Source organism: Rissa tridactyla, chromosome 2, assembly GCF_028500815.1.
Source record: "Rissa tridactyla isolate bRisTri1 chromosome 2, bRisTri1.patW.cur.20221130, whole genome shotgun sequence".
Lineage (NCBI taxonomy): Eukaryota > Metazoa > Chordata > Aves > Charadriiformes > Laridae > Rissa > Rissa tridactyla.
This window is the reverse complement of record NC_071467.1, coordinates 139,982,655-140,002,934: the sequence shown is the minus strand read 5'-3', so window position 1 is coordinate 140,002,934 and position 20,280 is coordinate 139,982,655. Positions and strand designations below refer to the sequence as shown.

Below are 20,280 nucleotides of genomic sequence, written 5' to 3'. Positions count from 1 at the left end.
TTTTGTTTTGTTTTTTGTATATATATATAGATAGATAGATACACATTCTATGTATATGGTGTATTTCAGGCATTTGGCACAATCTACTTCATTGAGTATTTAATGGTTATGACCTGCAGCAAAGCATGTTGAAATCATAAGATGATTTCAGTGAGTTCTTCTGAAACTGCAGATGTGCGAGACGGTCTTCTCAATGGACAGTAGCACAGTTGTGATTGAGTCACAGCAACCTGGTTGGTAGTATCAGTGACAAAAAATTGGAAAATTTTCCCCTTTTTTACCTGTGTTCATGCTGGCAGAATTGTCTGTCATTGAGAACGTTGATGATTCCTTTAGGTTGGAAGGTGGCCAGTTCAGTGGTGATGCCAGTAGAGGGGTAGCCAGTGAAATTCGAAGGAGTAAAATTAAGTGTAACGAGATGTTGTCTGCCCGGATTATGGAATAGTTCCCGAAGGAAACTGAGATCCGTCTGAAGAGCTTTTAGGTTAGTAAGAAAGAAAACAATCTTGAAATTGCTGTTCTTGTAGAACAAAGTATGTTGGACAAAATAATCAGCTTTCCAACATGCTGCAGTTTGTGACGCTGCTGGCTGAAACAAAGACAGAAGTCTGCAGGGGGTCTGTGAAATACTTTATAGGTTTCTTGCTGTTTTGTTTTCACTTTGCTAAATTGACATACATTGAACTTTCAAACTCTGTTATTGGAAGTGTGCTTGATTTCACAGTGACTGGCATTTTTGAAGACCGCCTATTTTTTGCAAGATATTCTACAGAGAACAAACTTGAGGAATTTTGTTGCCGTTTTGTCACTGGTACTTGGAATGTGTTTATTCTGTTTATAAAATAAATACATACAGTAAAATATAAGGAATACTTGGTATGGTATGCATTTTTTGTTTATTTACTAAGTAGAATTGAAAATTTTCAAATAGAAGACCAATTTGTATCTTGCTTAAGGAAGTAAATAAATACTTTTTGTTGCTGTTGTATTCAACACAGCACAGTTTTAGACAGTAGCTTTTATCTAAACTACTCATAAGTGACACTTAGGGATGAGACATGAAACTAGATAAGAAAAGACAAGGAAAACAGAAAAAAGAAAATAGTGGATTTTTAACTGGAATTAAGTTGAGGCATTGTGGTACCAGTAGTTAGGAAGAAAATAGTAAGGATTAATGTGCTCAGCAATCTCTAGCTATTGCTTACCTTGCTAGGAAGTGTGGAGAGCTTGCTGTAGGAGAAGATGATGTTCCTTTCAACTCTTTTACTGAATTATAAAGATAAAGTCATACATGTATCAGAGCACTTGGTTAAGGGAAGGGAGTCTGAATTTTGCGGTTGAAGAACTTAAGCATTTACCTGTTTGCATCGAAGCAAACCTTTTTATTAATTCTGCTTGATAACCTATTATAACATACTGCTAAATCCTGTCCCTTTCAGATTGCGTACTCCGCCACCCGGACTCTTCACAGGCTGAGTGATAAGGTTTTGGAAAGAACGATCCTAATACAAAAACTGCACATCACAGAGGAGACTCTAAGCCAAAACCAAGCAGTGTGTGAGATGAGCATTTGACTTGGGAAGACACCTCTTGCAGAGCGTGGTGGGATCTGTCAGTTTAACCATTTGGCCCCAGCACTGCTGGGCTAGAGCTGTGTCTGTACGGCTGGATGGGATGTACCTGGGGCTGCTCTGCAGCTGGCAGTGGAGCAGCCCCTGTCCCTGCTGTTACACTTTTACCCCCCAAAGCAGGGTGGCCACATCCAAAATGCCTGCTGGGAGCAGTCCACAACCTGTGCCAGCTCTCTGGCTGGGCCTGGGAGTTGTCTGGGAGAAAGCTAGTTACCCTTCATCCAAACCTGTGCCAGGGAGCGTGGCACCAAGCTCCCAGGGTGGGTGGCTGAGGTCTGGTAGCCTCTCAAAGCATTCCCTGGCACCGTTTTAAGGCATTAACTGCAGACAGAGCTCTGACTCCTCTGCTGTCAAGTGCAAGTGCTGCTTCCCCCTGGATTCTTTTTCTCTTGCAGTATCAGATTCTCTTCAATCATTAGATTTACCTAAGCTGCTCCAAATCTCTGGAACCCGCGTGCAGATCTGAGCTGTTTCAAGGAGCAAGTTCTGAATTGTTTAATGTTATTCTGGTTCTGGTCTGGTAACGTAAGGGGAGACTAGGCCTTTATGAAATAGCATCTCAAACCTGGGCACTGTGTCTGTACAGCAGCAATTGTGAATGTTCTGCTCTGAATAAGTGGAAAATATATTCCTGGAAGGAAAAGAAAGCAAAAAAAACCCCAAACCCAAATCCAGCCCTTGCTGTCTTTCTAACCAGGAGGGATTGCCAGACATGTGTCTTGTTACTCTGCATGCTAGAACTGAAAAATGTTATTTGAATTCTCCTATTTCTTTAAAATTTCATTTCTGCTTCAATGCAATGAGATCGTTCACTTATATTAACCCTTTCAGTGTCCCCTTGAGAAAATAGTTTCAGCTGTCGTTTATACTTGCCCTTTGCACTGATAAGTGAGCTAAGCCCACTTTCTCGTCATTCCCTTCTACTGACCCACTTCTGAAATGGCATGGGCCAAGTTCAAGATTTCATAGGCCACAATGGCCAAGACTGTGACATTGTGAAGTTTATTGTGTGCAGTGCCTGTAAGAGGGTGTTGTATGACTGACGAGCAACCTGAAGAAGCCTGGTTAAATTTGCTTGGGTAATGATGGATATAGGGGAACTCCCAAGTTCCCTGGAAAAACTAGAGCTACTGTCATCTTATACAGCAACCCAAGGAAAAGCAGACGGAAAATAAACTTTGTTTCTCTTTGGGTAATGCCAGTTTGTAGATTAGGGCATTTCTAATTTATGCTTTATTGTTGGTGTTGAGCCTAATTGGATGAACTGGTATCTGTAAGATGTATTGCATATGAGTTTTGATTGGATATTTTTTGGTTGCTGTTGCATAATGTGTGTTTGGTTTCAAGTGGAAAGGAGTTTTTGTTCTTCTTTTCACTTGCATATTGTACAACTAATGCTTCAAAGACTGTTCAATTTAGTAAGGAAAATAAATGCAGTTTGTGTTTCTTTTCTGAGAAACAGCTGCCAATGAAGTTCTGAGTTTGTTACAAAAGAATAGGATGGAAACTAGCTTATGCATGCATTCAGCAAAAGATACAGTTTGAATAAATCAGCTAAATATTGAATGGCCATAATATTCTGCTACTAATCTCTTAAGTACGTGAACTTGTCTGTCTTAAAGCGAAATTTGTAGTTGCTTTAGTTACTTTTATACATTTGCCTTGGGGGGTGGGGTGGAAACAGCCATTTGCTGTAGTATAATATATTTAGTATTGGAAAATATAAAAAAATTAAAAATATGGTAATCCTCAAAACATAACGTCCGATTTTATCTGTAGCCTGAGATTTGTGTTTTAAATATTTTTTTTTTTACTTAGGGATAGTCATCAAAATATAACGTGGACTAATCTCGGCGTTTTAATGAGTAGAGTAATAAAGCAGAGGTAGCCTGGAAGACTGTGGCTGGAAGGGACCTCGGGAGGTCCAGCCCCCTACTGAGAGTCAGGCCATCTTACGTCGGGTTGCTCAGGGCCTCGTCCAGTCACAAATCCTTCTGATTTTTGCTGTTTGGTGTAGAGGATGTGGATAAAAGATTTGACTTACAGTATAGTTTTCAAATGCTAGCTGAGAAAATTCACGAAGTTTTTGGTGTTCAAGTGAAACTTGAACAAATTTTTCAAAATTCAAAAATTACAATGACAGAAGTCAGAAAGTCATATTTTAAATCAGCATTCACAACTAAATGGGACTGAAGTACAAGTGCTGAGTACTCTGAAAATATGTGATCACTGACACACACTGATATCCTTTGTGGTATATGTAATAACTTGTTTTCAATCCAGGAGTAATACGTCCCAAAGAACTGTAAATCACAGAGTTGTGTTTTGCCTAATAATTTGTTTAGTTTATATATAAATGTAACTATGTAGGTGTGATGTTGGCTGTGTGTTGACATTTCAACAATATGTTCAGTATGCTTTGGTTTAGTTTATCTGATTTTCACATTGAGACAGAAGTTAGTTAGAAGTTAGTTGGAGACTAGTAGTATACTGGGTGCAAATGCTGTCTACATCATTATTAATTTTTATTGTATTGGTTTTAATGGACTGTTTGTGCACTTATTTACACAAATATACACTTTTAATGCATGGTAACATGTATAGGTAGGAATAAATTAAGTGTATGAGTTTGTGCAGATCTTTCTTTTGAAAATCAATTCCATGGCATCCAAAAGACTTAGTTCCAGTCTTTCATGGCATTACAATTTTAGGATGCATTAGCTAGATTGATACCTAACAGTACTTCACTGGAATTTATTTAGTAGTCTAGCAGAAAGCACGAAACGGTGTGTAATGGGTTTAATTGCAGTGTGAATGAGCACTTTTAATTTGTTTTGTTTGGCATTGTCTTTTTTTTCACCTTCAGATGTTCACTTCTGTTGTGTGAGATGAAGTTCTCATGACCCCTTGTACTATTTAGCATATCCCATTTGTTGATTAAAGCTTTTGGTAGAGCGATGCATCTATCGCTGGCACGTGTTACCAGATTACTTGCTAAAGGTTTCCTTTTTCACGAGCAATGGGACTTTTTGGTTTGTTTTCATTTGTGATTAGATTGCTTGTAGGCAGTGGTTTTGAGGGAAGATAGGATCCTAAAGGTATATCAAATAGGTATGATAATTTTGACAGCAATTGTGGCAGAACTTTCCCAGGGAAATTCTCCACCCACCTGATGAAATAAAGCATTACTAAGCTGGGTTCTGCAAAGGAGGATGTTTTGCACTGCCATAGTGAATATAGCAAGCAGCTCACTGAAGATGAGGAGATCTGTTGTATTTTTCTCATAAATAAATACAGTAGAATACAAATGATCCCATTGATCCCCCCCTCCCATTGGTGTATGGTCTTGTTTTCAGTGTTTTCCTCTTTTAAGAAATTAAAAATTCATGTTAGAACGTTATGTTTTGACACAGAGGAGATGAGTTATGTTTTGTTCTGGTTTTCTAGGGCAGCAGTCAATAGTAAAGGCTAGTCCTGCACTATATCAGCAGGTGGACTCAACTTATGGTTGAATTTACAGTAGTGCACGTGCCTGTGGGTCAGAGATGCACCGGGAGCTGGGGTGAGCTGGGAAGCGCAGTACAGTCAGGACACCGAAGCGATACTGGGCCATGGCCCGTGGACCAGCCATCCAGATGCCTTCAATGTCTAGCCCGTAGGGGCAGCCCACAAGTGGGTTTTGGTGTAAACAACTGTTTATTCTAATCTGCCCATCTTTTCTGTGATAGAAATGGGGCATGTACTGCGGTGGTAGAAGAACCCTTGCCATCCAATGCCTTCTTGTGCTCAGAGCTGTGACCTGCTGCCTCTGTGTGCCGTGCTCACCACCTTCATCTTCATGATACTGGAGAGTGGGAGAAGTTTTCACGACATCACCAAGCAGTTTTAGTTTGACTAGTTTAAGCTCTCCCCTGGACTGGTGGCTTCACAAACGCAATGGGATTGATGTTACTTGGAGGATTACTATTTTTTTTTTTCCCCATTTAGTGAGCATGATTTTTCTTTTTTTTTTTTTTTTTTTTTTTTCAGAGGCACATGAAAGATTCTGCAGAACAGCAAAGCATAATATTCATCCCCCCCTTAAGACTGAAATAAACCCCTGCTCACAAAGACCCCATAATTTACCATCAGTACGGTTCAAGGTGAAGCATTGCTGGCTGCTACGTGATGTAAATGTTATTCAGGATTGTTCTGCTGGTGTCTTCAGGCAACTTATTTGAGAGATTTTTCCTGTTTGCTATTTTGGCCTAACTCTATAGGGAATCTTGTGACTACATTAAAAAGCAGAGTAGCTTAATGGGGAGTTTACCTTAATTAGGTAGCTCTAAAAGCCATCCTGCAGAATGGAGAGTGAGACAAGAAGTCATCCTGATTCTCATGTAACTGCCTGCTTGTGGGCAGATGTACCCAAGACTTTCTTTTCCATATGTTTCTTGGCTAGCAAGGAAAAGTCGTTAAGACATATAAACAACTCAGAAATAATTCAAGTTGTTATTGTTCATATGGCATTGCATTGCTTTAGGCAAGTCCAGAGTCATTTTAAAGCCATGCAAATGTAAGTTCAGATAATTCCTTAATGTTGAAAAGTCTTGAAACATAAATGAAACCTTTTGAATAGTTTTAGTATTCTCTGACTGGTAGAAACCTGGAGGCAACCTATTTATTCGCATCATCAATGGACAGCAAGCCGAGTTTTTTCTAGAACTTACTATATAATCAGTTTGTAAAACTCTTTTCTCTTCCTGATCATATACAGTAGAAAAAGGACTTGTTTCTTAATACAGTATAAACAAACAGTGGAGCAGTTTGTCATTGACGCTAATAATCAAAGTATCATTGTATTAGTGTGGAGAGAGCATCTGAGCGGGTGGGATGTACCATACCAAAATGATTAAATGGTACTGCTTAGCTCAGAGCAGAGGTAGTTTATCTCAGGGTTGTTTGACATACAAGTAGAACTAATATGCTGCGCTTTCCATTCTTGATATCTTCTATACAGGCAGGCTGCTTCCGCTCCAAATGTTAATGCTTTACCCAAAGCTGAAGACCGTGGTTCTCAGCTGGGAAAGCACCTGGGAGGTTGGCAGCCAGAGTGCAGAGCTAAGCCAGCTTGACCAAACTTAATGTGGTGCGTTAGTGTTTCTGAAAGGTTGCTTTGGTATTTTCCTGGCTCATCTTTTTAAGATGCTTTCCTTTAAATTATTGAGGTAAATTACTTTCTGTTTCAGTTCCACATGCATTTTTGCTTGGGACCAGACAGCCTGTGGTTGCACAGAGAAAAAGGAGAGGTTCTAGGTGGGTGAGAATTTTTAGGAATAAGCAGGCAGTCTGGATTTTTGTTGCAAGAGCTTAAGTTTCTATTAACTGAGTGTTCATTTCAAAATGAAGTATGTACAACTCTAAGCTATTTGACTTACTTGATTTCCATCCCTTTATTACTCCCCTACCCTGTTTTCCTTGTCATTTGCTAATTCAAAGCAAGCCCCCTTTAATAGTTGGAAAACCTCCTGTAATAGCAGAAACAAAAAAGAAGGAATAGAATAAGATTTAGGTGAGTTAATTTTGAAGTATTTGCTGTAGAGAGATTACAGGAGAACGTGTTCAGGCGTGAGTTTGATATGTATTTGATCTCCCCAAGAACAGTACAGAATATTTTATGGAGTTTTTCAGAAGTGCTTTCAAATTAGCTGTCTCTACAGTACTTTATTGAATTTTGAAGCTTGTTCAGCAGATCAGTGAATTTTCTTTTTTCAACCTAATCCCTCCAGTTTTATGTGACAGCCCAGCCCATACCTGCTGTATTGTGACAGATGCTATAAAAATCCTCTTAAATGTCAGAGCAATTGCATAAAGGGATAAATAGATAGTGACTTGCAGATGATTACAGAATTTTTTTTTGGTTTTTCAGATTTGGGGGCTCTGATGTAGTCAGTAGAGATGCACGCTCCTTTATAGCAGCTCTTGAACATACCAATGACACATTTGTTTTCTTCAGTTAACTTCTGTGGCTACTTCTGAAGTAGCTCTGAGATTGTATAAAAATCTGCAGTTTAAAAACCCTTTGTAAGATACATAGTTTTGTAGGCTTTAAAGTTTTTTGACCTTAAGAAACTGCTAAAAACACAATTTTAGAATTATGTTCAGGATGGGAACTTCTAATTTCTCTGACCTTTTTTGTCTGCACCGTTCTATCAGAGGACTTGCTGGCTGCATATATGTTATATCACAATATTTTAGGAAAATAAAACAGAGTAAAGAACTTTATGTTGTAATTTTGAGAGCAATAAAACTAAAGAAGAAGGAAATGCTGTGATTTCTTCTACTTCTTTGAGGATATGGAAGACTTTTTAAACGATATATATTATTAACTTTATTTGACAGAGATATGTTTATGCGTATACCAAGTGTATGTCTGGTCTAAAACTTGAATGTCTTTTGATGCAGCAACAAGAACTTTAAACATTTGCACTGGGTGTAGCACAGAGACAAATGAATTAATCTTTTTTTGCCTTTTATTAGGTACTATGAAGTACATGTTAATTGCAGTAATAAGCCTTCTTTCCATAGAATGAGTTTACAAATATAAACCAATATGTTGTTAGTTGTCTTAAGGAAAATGTCAGTTACATCAGTATGTATTTATTTTCACAGAGATGCCCTATTGCTGCTATTGAAAAGCAAGAAGGACTGAATTGTAAACAAATGATTGTGGTCAAATACACTGAGTTATTTCTGTAAAGTACGACTATCAAAAGTACCAGACTGAACACCATACTTGGATATCTAAATAACACTCTTATAAGAACTCACCTGTGTTTCCCAGTGGTAATATTTTTAAATTATTTTTGAAATCATACGAGTCCACCTGTATGTGGGCTTTCTTTTATTGATGACCAATCTCCTTCACAGTCTCTGTGAAGAACACACCTCAAAATGTTAATGCCATGTTGAAGCAGCAGGTAGATAAGCTTTAATGACTTCTTGCTCGTCTGTTTTAAACGTCTCCACAAACACGCAGGTAGGGCTTGTCTCCCTCCCGTGTTACTAGGGGAACTGTGGTAAGAATGGCCAAGAAAATCGGCCTTTGACAGTATTTTCTGCTGCCAAATTTGCTTTGCTAAATTAGTGTCCCATGTATTGTATTGGAACAGGGAACGCAGAATATGTTCACTTAAAACTGGGGAAGTTTCTGTCTGTTTGTCCTGAGGGACAGGTCTGACTTTTACAGTAATGATCTCCTGGTCTGCTTATTAAATATTGCCCATGACTTTTTACTTAATTCATTCAAGCACATTATTCTTCTACAGGTCCATTAAAGTAAAAAATTCAGTGTACCCTCAGCAGAAGGGTTATTTGTGGTATCAGTGAAATCAATGCAAGATGCCTATTTGCAGATTAAATTTTTGTTTGTACTTGAGGTTTTCTTCATTACTGTATACTGAATTAGTTTAAGGTTTTGGCTCTAATGAGCCTGTAGAAATATGAGTAATGGAAAAATAAGAATACTGAATCTCTTTTGGATATATATGTATGCTTGAAATGCTTCATTGAGTATAAATTGAGTAGAAGAACATGCATGGAAAGTCTTTCAAGTGTCATCATCTGGGATATGTAATCTTTTGCATGTTCTTGGTTAGTCTCTAGCAGTCTGGAAACTAATGTGGTTGTCTTGGAAACAGTCTCTATTTTCCTTTTGCGAATATCTAGATGTGAAATCATTGTCTTCCTTGAAAATCTGGAAGCAATACTTATGAAAGAAATAACCACAAATTTAAGATGCTTGTCCTCTATTTAGAGAATTGGTGCGGGAGTCTGTAAGTGATGTTTGCATTGTCAGCTTTAATTATAGTTGTGTAATTACGTTGCTAAAACAGTCTTTAGGTTTTTTTAGGTAAAATGTCTGTACTTAGTATTTGTCTGGGAATTGTCTGCAGTGAAGCACTTCGCCAAGATTTCCTAGCTTAATATTTAAATAGAAATATTAAAATATAACTAATGCATTGAGGAGGTTAAGTTCCTAAAAACAAACTGATACTATCACTTCTAGTCTTTTCCCTTGCCCTGCTTTAACAGCACGTGATAAAACCTAGAATTTTCTGTTAGATTGTAGCATAACGTTTGCCAGACAAAACATCAGCAGTAGACAAAAGGGCACAGGACAACTTTTTTATTAGCCAAAGAGCTGCCATGCACAACATAAAATGTCAAAGCAAAACAGAAACTGAGTCAAGAAATAACCATCTTTCAAATTGCTGAGGACTTATTAGGATTTGTATGAAATTATGAAACAACGTTCTTGAAAGAAGTTTAACTTTTCTGGTCTGTAGCTTATTTGTCTAGTCACAGTAGTCTTAGAGTTTGGTATTAGAAACAGTGTAATTTCGTGATAGTTTTTACAGATAAAAGTCCAGACTGAATAATTTTTCATGTTTTGTTCTTAAATTGTTAACTATATTAAGTCCTAATCTTTTTTTAAAAAATATATTTCTCTTCCAAGAATTTTGTCTCCAGTACCAATTTAAAAGACCCTCAAATACTCATATGTACTTCAGAGGAGAATATTTTTTTTCATTCTTTCATAAAAGAAGTTTTTTTTCAGTGGAGAAAGCTCACGCTTTGGATGATACAGCCTGTCCCAGGGAAGAGGACCATCGTAGGATCTTGCTGAGCCATTGGAACCCATTCATGTGACCATCTCTTTTGTTCTACCTCCCATCTCTTCCTCCTGCCCCGTTTCCTGTGTGCATCTACATTTCAGATTGATCTCTCTTTTTCAGATCTTAGTTGGTAATTTTATTTCTTTCTTAAATGTTGTTTTTCCTTCAAGTATGTTATGATTTCTTTTTTCCTTTCTTCTTCCCTAGAACGAGCTCAAGCTTTCTATTTAAGGCCTGAGATGAAGTTTATTAACATAAATGGAGAGGATCTTAAAGATTATGGTTGTTATCAGATGGTGCAAAAAGCTTTTAGTGACCTAGATTTTGGTCCTGATGTACAATACTGATCTAAGTATTGTGCATCCAGAAAGAAATAATTAATCACAGCTTGTTTTTCCACAAATGACAGTAAAGTCACTCTGATGTACTGTAATGCCGATGTGATCCATTTTGGTCTTCATAGCATTGATATATTGTTACTTTGACAATCAGGCCACAAACTTCCCACTTTCACCTCAAATTATGATCTCATAAATCCTACATGAGAATAGGACAGTAAAATAACATGTTATTTAATCTATAAACAAAGCTGAGTTAGTTCTTGAGCTTTTTTCACATTCCTCTAAATAAATGTCATTTCTTCCAGTTTAACAATATTAGTAAACTGTGTTCAAAAAAAGTAGTCCATTTATACCTTCCTGATCAAATAATAATTCTCCGTGCTGATTACTAAGTATTACATAATTGTATTACCTGGCTCCATTTTAGCTGAACAATTTTTTATTCTCTCCTCCCAAAGTGCAAACAAGCAAGTCACCAAAAACCCAAACCCCTTACACGGTAACAGTTCTGTGTAGTAGTAGTGTGTGCATCATTGTGTTACTGTGATCGCTACCCTGAAATTTGGTTGATAATTGCATATTCTAGCAGTCTTCCTGAATCTCCTGGAAAAAACCATGATACTGTTAAAGTTCTTGTGACTTTTCCTTTCAGATCAACTTTTAGAAAACTTTGAAGTTTTCTGGTTGTTCCCATTTTTATGACCCAGTGACTTTGTCCTGGAGAAATCTGTTTTACCTCTTTGTGTTGTAATTAGAAATGGTGACATGGTCTTTCGTCCTCAGAAATTAAAATACATGTAATTCAAAGTTTTCTAAGGATAAAAAGGAACTGCAGGGTTTTTTTTCCCTTCATGTGTTTCACGTCAGGATGTTGCTCAGTCTGACTTCAGCAGGGTTACCCAAAGAGAAAACAAACTCCAGGGGAGGAATTGTAGATTCATTAAAGGAGAAATGGTACTTTTGTTGCCTTTCGTAATTAAAAACAGCGAAACAAAACAACTAATTGAAACTTTCCTTTTACCGTAAGAAAGGAAGAAGTTGATTGAAGCCAGTCACCTACAGCCAGCGAGAGAGAGATGTAGTTTCTTTCACAGTGATGAGACTCACATCTCTGGAGGACCCTGTATTCAGTCATCACGTCATGTCTAAGACAGAAGTGTCTCTCTCTGACGCTCAGCACAAAGACAACCTGCGTCTCTAGCTTCACTTAGACGTGTAGCATTTAGATATGGACAATCCCATCGCAAGTGCTAGGCTATCCTCTCTTGGCTTGAAATGGCCTCTGCAAATCTCTCCGTCTAATAATGGACCGAAATACAAAATAGCTTACCCTAGCTGCTTGCTCTTCACACAACTTGCTTTTAGAGCACCTCCGTAATTACAATTTGATATATTTGTTAGAAAAGGGAGGGTTTTATTTCACCTGCAGTGTTTTTCTTCGGGGATAGGACGTGTATTCCATTCCATAGTGAGATGGGTTCTCCGGATTTGTGATCTTGAAGGGTGCTTGAGGAGCCAGTTTGACTTGTGGCAAACTATTTTTGTACTTTTCGTGTTTTCCATTTGTGCTTAAACGGACTCTGTTTATCTGCTGCTCTGCAGTCCTCATTTTTCCTTCCCTTTCTGGAGTGCCATTGTAGTGGCCGCATCAGAAGAGGCACAGGGACAGTGGCCATGAGTTGCCTACTCTGGTTTAGCCCCGCTCTGGGACTTTTTTTCCCCTGCTCAAGAGGTAGCGATGCACAAGGGAAGAACAGGGGTCTTGTCCTGGGAGGAATGCATTTTGCACTGTTGCTGAATTAGAAAAAAATGCTTTAAAAAAATTTTTTTTTCTCACATAGTCTGAATTTTTCAGAAATATGTATGAAAATGTGCTTTCCTTTAATTTCTGAGAAGAATGCTTTTTTTTTCTTAAAAAAAAAATAATAGTGTTTCAGCTTCAATAAAAATAAGGCACTCTTTCTGATACACTTTCGACTCTTACTTATGTGTGCTTAAAGTTTCAACCTAGTGTTCTTATGACTGGTCATATAAGCTACTCAGTGCATTTTTTTAACTGTTCATGCTTTTATACATAGCAAACCTCTGAGTAAAACGTACCTATTTAATGTTACATCCTAACGTCTGCTTAACTGAACTCTTCTGTTACTAACAGAAAATGTCAAGGGTGGCTGGAATTTGAAATGAAAAAGAAATAGATTTTTTAGCTTGTTTAAGGTGTCTTATTCTTTATGTCTAAGAGCTGTCAGAAGGTGGTAAACAGATCTCAGAACAGCGGCACTTATAACCAAATTGCTCTCATGAAATATAAATAAATCATGCAACAGAACAGCTAATTACATCTGTAGCCTATAGCATAGTCGCTGGTATCCCATCCGTTAGCAACCGTGGTGCTTCACTCAAGCCAAACAGCTTGAGTTTACAGTGTGTTTAGTTTGAGTGACAGAGGTTTGTGTGTGAATGCGAGGAGGATTAGAATATTATTTTAGCGATACATCAAGATAGGCGCCGTGTCTGGTCTCTGACATTGCAGCTGTGGCTACCTTAGCCCAAACCACCCTGTTGAAGGGCCGTGCTGTGGCTTTCTTTAACATCTCCGTGCTGGGAAAATCTCCCTGGTTTCGAAACCAGAAAACTCACTGTTACTTTGCACAACTCTCTGTCTCTTAGTAGATATTAAGCATCTTGTTGATGGATTCTGTGCTATGGTATTGGTAATGAAGGAGATGCTAGAACAAGAAAACATGAGAAAAACCACTGATTTCTATGATAAATAAGCTTGTTGATTTTTTTTTTTTTTTTACAGATTAACCCTATTTTTATGAAGATGAGTTTGTTTCTCATGCTTTATTTAACTGGAGCACGATGCTGTTTTAGAGGCCTGACTGTTGCCTCAGAATGCGAGCATTGGTTGCTGCACCAGAGCTGGAGCATCCGTGAATGAAAAGTTTGGCCTCATATCTCTGGATGTTGGTGTTTTCCAGGGTCGCACATAAAGTCCTATAGTGTTTTCGGAAAGTTGAGAGAATAATCTTCGAGATTTCCCTCTCATACTCACACTACAGTTAATAATTTTTTTTTTGCAGAGCCACCCAGCAGTAACGACTTGTCCTGCATCATTCAAGCTTTTGTAGGACCCGTAAATGTTAAGAAAACTCTGAAGGTTCATGCGAGTTCTTCTCACTAGTAGTTGCCCTGGTTTGCTGTTACGCATATGATGTATGCTTAGGTGATGTAAATTCCAGAAGAGAAAGTTGTGTTTTCACCTTCTGTCAAGACTTGCAGTAGGAGCTGGACATCTTTATTCCTCAGAGATTCCCTGGTGTGCTGGGTACCTCAGAGCAAAATTCCCATCCTCCTCCTGTTGCCCTTTTCCCAGCAATTACTATTTGGATTTTCCATGTAAGAAGCTCTGATAATGCCAGCCATATGTCATTACCTGGTATCATTCAAATACCATTTGATGGGTATTTTCCAAAGCAGGAGGAAGGCTTACACACCACCCTTTATAGTATATTGACTTTTTTTTTTTTTAAAATGATTGTGGTGTGTCCTTTACGAAAACAAAAGTGATTTGAAATGGTCTGATAATACATTGTTCCTGTTAGAGGATGTGTCACTTCATATAGGTGTTTATTCAGATTGGGTAATTCATTTTACAGTAATTGTATTTTATGCAATTTTAAAAATGCTTGTGGGCTATTTTAAGTTGTCTTGTAGGGTGAATTATAGCTTGTTATAGCTTAATGTGTACACAAGTGTATGAAAGTACCACTGAAATTGTGTATTAAGCTGATCTTAAGTGTGGTAGAATTTTCTTGGGTTTGTTACTACATTTCTAACTATACTTACAGCTTCAGGTAAAATATATGAAGATGCTCTGGAATTTCATGAGGTATAGCTCCCATTTAAGAATCACGTCTATAAAAAATTCCTCTTTTGATGATACTCAATTAGTTTAACAGACCGACCAGTTTTGTAGTAAAAAATACAGTAAAATCAGTTGTAGAAAAATAATTAATTCAACATATCTCTCCACAATAACAAGAACAGGTTGTTCCTTGCTGTGCTGTTCGTTCACAGTTGTTTCTTCGCGCTACCATCCTCGCAGCATGTGTTTGATTTTTGCTCCTAGTAGCAGCAGAAGAATTTGAAATGCTGCAATTTTAAGTTAACTTCCACAGGGAGATGAGGGTGGCCTGTCAGGCTGTCCTTGTTTTTTTGATGTGACCCTGGGGAAAAATAATTTGATAGTGTTTTTCAGTGCCTGACTGTGCCCTGTTTGTTTAACATGTCTCAGGGTAGTTGTTTCTGATCTGGCCCCAGTAATGTTGTTGTTTATCAGTATTATTAATTTGACTGCAAGTGGGGGTAGTCTTTTGCAACGGATAAATACATTGGCCTTATACTTCAACTGTTTAAGGGAGATTAACGTTTTAGATCTCTTTTTAAGAGAAAATCTAGCAAGCAAGCGAATCATACAGGTAGTTACTGTGAACAGACATATGTATGCTGACTTTTTCTATCTAAATGAATCTTAGATTTTTTTTGAGCAATTGTCCAAAATGTAGCATTGTACATGTTGAGGAGGATGCCAGATTAAATAGAAATGATGATTACTGTTCTTCCCAGTGAAAATGGGCAAATGAGCTCTTAACCCATTTAATCTTACAGTTAAATCATAAATGTCTATCAGCATTTTGTATTTGCATCTGAGATAAATGTCTGTCAGCATGCACTGGACCAGGTAGGAGTCTATATATCTGGCAAAGAGGGAGTGGGGCTTTTGGTTGTGTGGCTTTTGCTTTTTTTTTTTTTGCATTTACTCCTTTCTTAACTTGGAAAACAACAAAGCTTACACCCTTTCTGTAATGTGTGGTATTTAAAACCTCAAATGTCACCCATCCCCTTGCCCTTTTGATGAATTTGTGCATTCTGTGAATGCTTATGAATCAGAGAGTAGAAGAAAACCGTGTATTTTGCTTCAGTTAATGAATTTAAATAAAAAAACCCTGTGGCTATTGATTACAGCAAATACTCACTTTTTTTTTTTTTTTTTGTAGGATTCACTTAGAGGTTCAAGTATTTAATCATGTCATAGGATTTTAAGAGAGCCTGTTGGGTAGATTTGGCTTGTGTGCTGTAGATGCTAACGTGACCTGTGGGCAGAACCAGCACGTCTAAGGCGTTCGTCAGGGCATTCAGGTGAGGCATCTGCCTCTCTGCACTGACGATACGGGGAGTTTTGGCGTGTCTCTGTGGTTGCACGTACAGGTGGCAATGCAGGGACCTGGCCAGTCTGCACCTCCTTTTGGACTGGGACGGATGCTGGGAGGAGCGGGACTCTGAGGGTGTCTGTGATTTGAATGGCCAGCATGCTGGGATTGAATACAGGATAAATCTGCCATCTTTTGACAGTAAATGCTCAGGAGAGGTTGTCTTGACTTGGGCTTGATTCTGATCCTCTTTGCTTTTTGTGGTAGTCGTATACAAGGGGGCAAAGACTTTTACCATTCAGCTGGTGGTTTGGGTTTTGTTTGGTTTTTTTTTTCATGTGGGTGCCTAGAAAATGTACAGCTGGGGCAGGCAGTGGATCATTGCACGAAGAGCTACTTGCAAAGAGCCAACCAACCAACCCAAAAAAACCCCAGAGGTGCAGAGGTTGTCCCTGCCTGACCTGTCACACTTGACCATCCATGCAAGGCAGGAGAGCGCCTGTGTGCCTCTGCCAGCCGTGTGTATGCTGAGCCTGGCTCTGCGAGGGTGCAGGTTTGCTTGTCTCCCGTTTCGTGTCCCCTGTTGCTGGTTTCTGTGAGCAGAATGCGAACCGTAATTGGAATAAGATGCCCTTGAAATATCCACCAGGGATTTGTGTCATGACTGAAAAAGGAGTTTTGTTACATTTGGAAGATGTAGTTATATGTAAAATAAAATGAAAGGCAGAAGCAAAGTAATTTTCCTTGTTTGGGAAAGCTAAGATGGGGGTTTGAACTGAAACGTTCTGCTGGTAGGGAAGATGGCAGTCATAAATAGTTAAATTCTGTGTCTGTTAAGTTCTACTGCAAACTAGAGCACACGCAAACATGCTGCTCCTCCTTATTGCCTGAGAGGGACTTTGATCATCATATTTCATGGCCAGAGGTATATTATTGAAAGAACAAATGTTAACTTGTTTTGTTTGGTTGTTTGGGTGGTGTTTCCCCCCCCCCCCCCATTATGCTTTTTAACCTATTACTGAACTTTGGAGTTCAACATATTAAATTTCGTGTGCAGTTAGCAAAATGGTGCATTTTCTGTATAGAATCTTACATTACAGAACTATGTACCAGCAAATTATGTAGTACCTTTCCACAAATCACTGATCATGGAATAACAGTATGAATTTTTGAGGGAACAGTAATGTGTTAAACATTTAAATACCCCAGGCTTTGTTCATTCCTCATCTGGCATCACAGGCGGAGAAAATGGGATATGCCATATATTTGGTCTTTTCCCAGCGCTTTCGTAAAGGCTGAAACATGTTTTCTTTGGTGCATCACTGCCTTTTGGTAAAACGAGGTGAGAAAGTTCAATTTTCTGTCATGAGCCAGCCAAAACCCAGCATGTTTTCAGGCTCCAATTTTGAATTTTTGTTCACGCTACAAATCGATGTGAACCCACAACTATTGAGGCTTTCTGGCATGTACAAAACATTTGTTCAGCTAGAAAATGAGTGAGGGGAGAAAGAGCCAGTGGTGACATGTCCAGATGGGAGCACGGAATGCTGTAAAGTGGAACACCTGGCATCAAGGAGTGGGGAAATACAGTCCATCGCTGTGTTGTCTGGATGGGGGGCATCCGTGAGAGTGGGTGTTGTGGCTTTGTTGAGGACCACTGCTCTGAGATCTTAATTCTCTAAAGCTGATGCTTTGTGAAAGGTGATGACTTGATTAAAAAAGAATAAAAAATATTGCAGACTCTTTACCAGTAATTAATTTGATATTTTGGGGAAAGATGATCTTCTAGTTAACAAAGTTTGTAAAATTGTAACTAGTCTTTAAAATGGACTTCAGTTATTTTTAGGTACCGTAGCCCATGCCTGCAGCAGTAGCCCCAACCTGCTCCCAGGTGGTTGATCAACAGCGGTGGGGAGGTATTTTGTCCCATAGAGGAACCTGCAGTGGTAGGACATCTCACGGAGGGGTTCTCGGGGTTTGTACACTTAGTCAGGTCTCTTGATAAGACATGGAGAGTTTCACGTTGCTTGCTTTCGCTATTATTTCTGAATTATATGCTGTGAATGTTTTTGTTTGGTAGAATGAGAATTTCTTTCTTTGGAGTCCAGAGTCAGTACTGTTCTGTGTAGAAATTTGAAGATAGAATTAGGTGGAATAGTAGTTACGCAAGATGTCAGTGTGCTGCTGGTCTGCAGTTTGCTTCAGAGGTCGCATTTGTCCATCTGCCTTGATGAGAAGTTCTGTAAATCACGAAGTTGAAGAGTTTTTAACCCATTATCCCTTTTCCTCTTGTCTATTGTTCAGTCATTGGGAAAAAACTGTGTTTAGTTCCTCCTAAACCTTGGACCAACTCTACCATAAGGCAATACCACTGAGGTGTAGAGTTACTGCAGGGATTGACAGTAGTGTCACTGTTCCTGAATGCATATTTAATGTAAAAAAGGGAGAGGTGATGTGGGGAAGAATCTTGGTATTATAAAAATCGTTATTTTTCTTATTAGGTAACTTTAATGCAAAGTTCTGTTGCTACAGATCTCTCTAAAAGAGATGAGGAATCAGTTTAGTTCAGAGTCTGTATTAATATAAACTTGCCTTTGTTGGCTGGGTTTGTTTTATCTATGTATTTTCTTTAAATAGCCATGAATTAAGCTTTGCAGCAGGACTGGTAAGATCCTGCTGACTTTAGTGAGACTTGGCATGGTCTATAAACAATGTAGTGTATTTGTGTTAGTAAACATCATTTTGAAATTTATCACGTACTTATGAATAACATTCTTCCTTCTCGCCTACTTCTCTGGAATTATTAGACGTACAGCTGAAGCAGTGGCTTTAGTAACTTTGCTGGTAATTGGATTAACAATTCAGTATTCCATAATGAGGCTCCTTCCAGCTGAAAATTTGAAATTAAAATAATGCTTATATCTCGTTGCCAAAATCCCATGCTTTTGAATACTCATGGTATTTAATCCTTTATTTAAAAAAAAAAAAAAAGATGTTATCACGTAACACAGTCATCATTCTTATTTATTCAGAATGGATTTTTTAGTTCAATTTCTCATACTATATTCAGAGCTGCAACTGAAACTTTAAGGATACTTTAAAGGATGCCTTACTAAAATAGGAAGGAAACCTGTATTTTTTCAAATAAAAATTAAGCTTTGAAATTGATTTCTTAATTGTGGAGTTTGTTTTTAAGTTCCTTGTAGGAACAATAAAAGTTCAGACTCCCTTCCAACCCAGTGCTTGAATGTGGGCTTAACTTTTAAACATGCGAGTAGGTTCAGTGACTTCAGTGAGTACGCATGCCGTGAGGCTTTTGACAAATTCACTCATCGCAACTTCTTTGAGAGCGGCTGCAGCGAGGCAGGCGCTGGGCAGAGGGGGCCGGGGAGTGCACAGGAGCCCCTGGATGGGCTTTGAACACAGCCGTGTCAGCGGTACCACCGGTAGCCGAATTAAATTTGCAAAACTTTCAAGTGGTGTAGTTCAGAGAAGTCGTAAAGGTCAAAGGTTGCTCCAAAGTGGTGAGAATGCAATTTTCCAACTATGCTCACATTGCTGCTCTGACCTGTTGGCCACTTCCATTTCTGCCCTTGAGAAAGTTTTGCTTTTATAATGGTCCCCAGCCTGGTATTGATGTAAAACATACCGACCGTTTTGCCTGTCCACTGATGTAAGTGCTGTTATTTAAGTAAACGTGGTCCAAATGCTTTCTCTTAGAACAGGATTGAAAGTAAGTCAGAACAAATTTACTTATGTTCAAAACAGTACAGAAAAGTGGTTATCCTTTTTTTTTCCTTCAGGGAATGAGTATGCAATGTGCAGGTATCTGTCCTTCTTATTCTCCCCTAACTTTTAATTTCGATACCTAATTTCTTCCAAAGCTGATGGAGCGACAGAAGTCTCACAGTTGCTGAATTCCTACCACCTTTGGAGCAGTCCAGGGCTGGATGCAAACAACCTTATTAGTTCCCAGAAATGCAGAGAGTGGTTAGGCAGAAAGGCTTAAGGACATTGTATAATTATAGATCGCTTTTTCTAACACATATCTTCAAGAATAATACTTTTCCAGATTTATAAGTTTACAAAGTGAATCCTATTGATAGCCTGGTAGATAGAAAACGTGTTCTAATAGTTAAAACTATGTAGATGTATCTGATCTATAATTAAATTTTGTTTTGTTTTCAGTAGTAGTACATGAGATGACAGAATTAAATTAATCTGTACATATATGATATGCATTTTAAACTATCTACTTAAAACTGACCGTAGATACTAGAAATGTCTTAATAACTTTTTCTTTCTTATAAAAAGTGTATTTTTTTTTTGTCATTTGGTGTTGGTTAATAGACTGTTGTAGAAGGTTGAGTAAGAGTATGTTATTACGGTAAAATGGCATTAAAAAAGGTTGACCTGAATCCTGCATTTGTCGTTT

General features: G+C 38.3%; 1 protein-coding gene and 1 long non-coding RNA gene across 2 annotated transcripts in view; both read left to right on the top strand.

The window, feature by feature from the left end:
- Positions 1 to 20,280, top strand: part of SDHAF3 (succinate dehydrogenase complex assembly factor 3) — a 35,267-nt gene that overhangs the window by 13,613 nt on the left and 1,374 nt on the right. The gene's annotated exons all lie outside the window — the stretch shown is intronic.
- LOC128905548 (uncharacterized) lies at positions 13,605 to 20,263 on the top strand. The gene is made up of 3 exons (XR_008464900.1): positions 13,605 to 14,031; positions 15,693 to 15,834; positions 19,730 to 20,263. It is a non-coding gene; the product is annotated as an uncharacterized LOC128905548 (long non-coding RNA).